This window comes from Cupressus sempervirens, chromosome 10, assembly GCF_028749045.1.
Source record: "Cupressus sempervirens isolate cs-2001-9-10 chromosome 10, ASM2874904v1, whole genome shotgun sequence".
Lineage (NCBI taxonomy): Eukaryota > Viridiplantae > Streptophyta > Pinopsida > Cupressales > Cupressaceae > Cupressus > Cupressus sempervirens.
In genome coordinates this window covers 533,869,124-533,875,465 of record NC_143127.1, presented here as the reverse complement: position 1 = coordinate 533,875,465, position 6,342 = coordinate 533,869,124, and positions in this window count along the sequence as shown.

Here is a 6,342-nt window from a genome sequence, read left to right as displayed (position 1 = left end):
CCCTAAAGCATGGTATGAAAGACTACATGGATATCTAGTAAGAATTGGTTTTGAAAAGATAGATGATAACAGTAATCTGTATATTAAGGAAGGACCATAGGACAATATATTACAATCACAAATATTTGTAGATGATATCATATTTGGAGGACATGAGATGTTATGAAAATAATTTGCTAAAGAAATGAGGAAAATATTTGAAATGTCTATGTTTGGAGAGATTAAATTCTTTGTGGGCCTACAAATTCATCAAATAAAGGATGATTACATATACATCATTCAATTAAAATACACTAGGGAAACATTAAAAGTATTTGGAATGAAAGATTCCAAGCTAGTTGGAACACATATGTCTACTAGACATAAACTCTCAAAGAATAATGATTCAAAGGAGATAAATCTGACTAGTTATATATCAATGATTGGGAAACTTCAATATGTGGTACACACTAGGCTTGATATTACATTGAAAGTTGGCATAGTTGCAAGATTTTTTTCTAATCCAAAAGAAAATCACATGATGTCAATAAAAATAATTATGAGGTATGTAACAAGGAACTAAAGAATATGGTTTATGGTATAAGAAAGGAGGAAATATTGAGTTGAGAGCCTTTACTGATGCAAATTCAATAGGAAGCATTGATGATAGAAAAAGTACTAGTGGAGGAGCATTCTTTCTTGGAAAGAGGTTAGTGTCTTAGACAAACAAGAAGTATAATTTTATTTCTCAATCCACAGTAGAGGCCAAGTATGTTTCTACAATAGTCAATTATTCTAACATAATATGGATCAAGAAATTAATGTCAAGAATGAAGGAAGAAATCAAGGAACCAATGGTCATCTATTTTCATAACACAAGTGCAATCAATATATCCAAAAATCCTATGATGTACACAAAGACAAAACACATTGTAATCAAATATCATTTCTTAAGGGAATTGGTTCAAGACAAAGAGGTGAGATTAGAATATGTGAACACCAAGGAGTAGATAGTAGATATATTTACTAAGGCTTTACTCAAGGATGCATTTATGCATCTAAGAGGTAAAATTGGGGTTATTCCCTTATCTAATCCTCTCTAAATAAAAAGATAGTGAGGCATCAACCAAGTTCCATTGAAGATCTATCAAGTTAATGCAATGAAATACAAAGCATATTGCATATGAATCAGTACAAAAGGCACATAGTAACTTCAAAGTTTTTATCCTTTGAAATTTGATGTCAAAGAGGGAGGATTTCAAATTAAGTAGTTTTGGTTGATACCCACATGCTTTGATTTATTCAAAGTGTCCAGAGTTGAGAAAACTACAAATTTGCAAGTAGTCATCAAGATTTTAAAGCATTTTTCATGTTTTGTATGTTAGTATACATAGGGCTTGGATTTGGGTTTAAGTGTAGATAATATATGAGTATGAATTTGGGGTTACTGGAATTGGTTTTGACATCAATTTGTAGGAGAGACATGGGTGTATATTTATGCAGAAGAAAGATTGAAACTTGTATAATTTTTATGTTTGGAAATTGATTTTAGTTTTTCATCTCAAGACACATGGTTTTTTTCTTTCAATCATCTTGTGCTTGTTAGTATCTATTTTTTTTTAATAACAGATGTTCCATGGTCTCTATGTTGGCTTGGAAGAGGTTTTTCCATGGGAAACAAATCTAGAACTATAGGTTTTTTATGCAATCAAGCTATGTTTTCTTGATGTGATACTATTTTTTCTTTCTAAAGCATGATGAGTATGGTTTGTGTAAAGATTGTAGTATTTTAATTTATTTTCCAAGAAGAAAATTGATAGTAGAGTGTAGAGTTTTCTATTGCTATATATGTATTGTGATATAGCATCCTGGTGTATCTGGTGGTCTACAACTATGTAAGCTACCTGACTCTTTTAGTGAAGTTTTGTGTAGGCACCACCAAATATAGTAGACCTTTATATATGATATTTTTACTATCCATAATTTTTTTTGGTATATCTATTTAGGTAATTCTTAAGGATATTGAGGATTTTGGATCATAGTTCATGATATTTAGAATATATTTCAAAATATTTTGGATTATATTTCATGATCCTTTTCATATTTTGAATTATATTTCAAGATATTTTGGATCATACTTCTTGATCCATCAAAAAAATAAGAAAAATGAATATAGATTGTTCATTTCATAATAATTATAAAAATTTGGATTACTAAGAATATATTATTAATTTCATGGTAGGACTTCTAAGAAAATAACACTAATCAGTTTGAAAAGATGATATATATGTTCTTACCCTCTCTCCTTACTCTCTATTATATGAATGAACTTCTTGATTCTTATGTTTTCCTTATTGATATTGCTAATTGTTATTCTTATGAAACTTGGAGGTGAAATAAAGTGTGTGATTGATGTCATACATATATGTTTTCTTGTACTACATGGATGGGTTTACCAACAAATGGGTAATCCTCATATATACCACCAAGGTGTTAGATAACTAAGAAGAGGGGGGTGAGGGGTTCAATCAGTTATGTCCAATTATCTCATAGTCTTTTCAAACATTGCAACTCCATCAAAGCATCATAAACATCAACAACAAAAAATTCAATACATCCAATCACTTAGTAGACACATCCAACTTAATATTTAACTCATACATCCACTTACTTCTAAACTTTTATTAAAATATTCATTGAATTATAGACTATTAGTAAATTTCCACTTATTACCTAGTGATATAATAGTTATTATCAAGTTGCAATAAACTATTAAAACATATAAAATAACTTACAACACAAATATCATTCACACAATTTTGAGAACAAGATTTTTAATGTGGAAACCTTGTTAAGGGAAAAATGACCTAGGAATGGCAACCCAAATTTTTTTCTCTTTTTAAAGTGATCTCCATTAGGAGAACACCTTGTTAAAGTTTGCATACACATTTTTAAAGTGACCTTGTTAGAGGGTTTCACCAAAAGATCATCTAGACCTTATCACTACCTATCCTTGACTAAAAAGATTAGCCTAGTTTAAAGGACTTACAAATACCACTAATTATTGTTACCATATAGGATTTTATAGACTTGTTAGGTCCACTCAGTAATTTTGAGATTTTTTGCTATAATGGTTATATAGTAATAGTGTAAAGTGACGTGTTAAGAATAGCAACTATTTTTCTTTTTTAGATCTCTACTCTTTCTCTTTTTATGTCTTTTACACACATCACTTGATTCTATCTTTCACAAAATCTTCTTATTGTCTTCTCTCTAATCTTCTCAATTCACTTGGTTCAACACTTCTCCTTTCACCTTCTTCAAAATTCACACTTAGTATAATTTAAGACTTCAGCATAATCATCTTCTAACTAGCAATACAATGAATTCAACTTAGTAGTGGAAACTATCATATTCTCATCAAATAGTTTTCTCAATGTTTCTAGATCTTTCCATCTCTTATCACTAATTAGAATTATTGATCTTAGGTTTAGAATATAATTCCTTCATATATTGAACTTAGACACATAAAATATATAGCATGACATGGAACTTTGTGTCCATCCTTATCCTTCTTCAATATCATTCATCCGTTTCTTCTTGATTTTTCTCTATTGTAGATCTTGAAAAAAACTTAGACTCTCACATTAGACCTAAAACTTTCCAAATTTCCATCAAAAGTTGGCCTTAGATTCTACTTTTCCAAACTTGCTCATCTAGCTATCGCTCAATGAACATTATATTTACTTAGGCAACATATTACTTGGTTAATACTGACTTGCTTGGGCAACACTATGTTTTTCATCCTTCTTTATAATTGCTCAAGCAATACTATAGTCACTTGTTGAAGATAGTCTCCCTTCATTAATCTTGTGACTTGGTTAAGCTTGTGATCTTCAATACTTCTCAACAATACATGATTGTAAAACCATCAAACTAATATTACATAATCATTGTCCATCTCGCTCAAGTACCCATTGAATACCTTACATATCAACTCTAACTTCATCAATCTAATGATATGGTACTTTCTTGAGTTATCATAATGTCTAGCCATATAAGACTTTAACATCAATGATAATTTAACAATTGATATGACTCTTTTACATATATTCATAACATCATCACCCAACAATCTCCCACTATCAATTACAATATTAGTTAGGGCTAACAATCTCCCCCTTTGGCATTAGTGAAAACACATAAGATAAGATTTTACAATAAAAAATATAACAAAAGATAATCAAATGCATGAATTGACAAAAATACAACTTTGTAGTTCTAGTTCTTCAAACTAGTACTCGATTTGTATCTTCAAAAACATAAAATTCTTTAAGTTACTCCCCCTTTGATTATGATCTATTGTTTCAAGTTCAGTGTTTTTTCATCTTCATCTCTAATTTTTATTATATTTTCTCTCTTCATTGAATTTTTCATTATATTACCTCTATCTAGGCTATTCTCCCTTTTTTGAATGTATTCTCACCGTTTTTGTTCCTATTGACATAATTATCTCCCTCTTTGATAGAAATGTCAAAGGTAATTATAAATTTTATTATGAAACTTATAAAGTAGTTACCCTTGTACCTAACATGTATAAATTACATCATTTTCATCACATTCAATTTCACAACTTTACAAATAATTCTAAAGTGTGAACACTTATGCATCAATTCTAAAAGATGTTACAATTAATCCATGAATTGATATAGCATGCAACTTCTCCTAGTTAATTTTGGATAGGAGCAGGGACCCTAGTTTACCTCTAAGATACTCAAAAGAATCCTTAGGTAATGGCTTGGTAAATATATCATCAAACTTTTTCTTAGACTTCACATACTCAAGCCTTACTTTCTTTTTTTGTACTTTCTCTCTCAAGTAATGATACTTAATTGAAATGTTCTTTATCTTTGCAAGCATCACCAGGTTTTTTGAAATATTTGTAGCACTTGTGTTATCAAAATAAATAGTGATAGGTTTGGTTTCTTCCTCTTGGACTCCTCCCAATAGTTATTTGATCCATACAATATTTGAATAATTGAATGCAACACAACATATTCAACTTCAACAATAAATTATGAAATACAACTTTGTTTCTTTCTTATCCACATAATCAACCTTTCTCCTAAAAAGAAATCTCCTCCACTTGTGCTTTTTTTTGTCATCAACATCACCATCCCAATCTACATTAGTGTAGATTCTAAGATTAAAATCATTCTCTTGTTTATTATATAGACCATAATCTTTAGTTTCCTTGAGATATATGAATATCCTTTTCAAAATAGTTATATATGTTTCCCTTAGATTAGATGAAAACCTTGCAACAATTCTAACAACTAGGGAAATATTTAGTCTACTATGTACAATATACCCTAGCTTTCCAATCATAGATCTATACTTTTTTTGATCAACTTCACCAGTAGTGTCTTCCTTTGACAATTTGAGTCCAATCACTATAGGTATACTTACTAGTTTAGACTCATCCATTCCAAATATTTTCAATATTTCCTTCACATAGTTAGATTGAGTAACATAAATAGCTTTCAGTGTTTGATAAACTTGTGATCTAATGAAAAATCTAATCTCTCCAAAAATTGACATTTCAAATCCAATACTCATTTGATGAACAAATGACATAATCAACATATCATTTCCTCCAAATATTATATCATCAAAAAATATATCTACAATCAAAACCATATCTTGTGATTCACTCTTCAAGTATAGAATACTATTTTCACTTGTTCTAGCAAATCTAATCCTAATTAGATAAGAGTATAACATTACATACCATTCTCTAGGGGGTTGTTTCAATCCATATAATGTTTTGCTCAACTTTTGGACCATGTCATTCTTTCTAGGTTCAACAAATCCTTTAGGTTTTTCAATGCATACTTCCTCTTCAAGTATTCTATTCAGAAATGTAGATTTTACATCCATTTGATAAGCTTGAATTTCTATATGTAGCACAAGATAATAGATTTCTTACACCTTCCAATCTCACAACAAGTGAAAAATTATCACCATAGTCAATTTCTTATTCACATGCCTAACATTTGCAAACTAATATAACCTTATTTCTTACCACTTCTACATTCTTATTTAACTTATTTATGAAAATTCACTTTGTTCCAATCAAATTTTTGTTAATAGGTTTCAATAAAGTGTCTAGGTATTACTCTTTTGAATTTGACTAATATCCTCATTTATAGCATTAATCAAACATTCATCATCCGATGCATATTTAACTAATCTAGGATCAAAATCAGCTATTAAACATGTATCTTTTCTTATCTTTCTTCTTGTCTATATTCTAGCACTTATATCTCCAATTATTTGTTTAGGTAAAATGATTATTCCTCA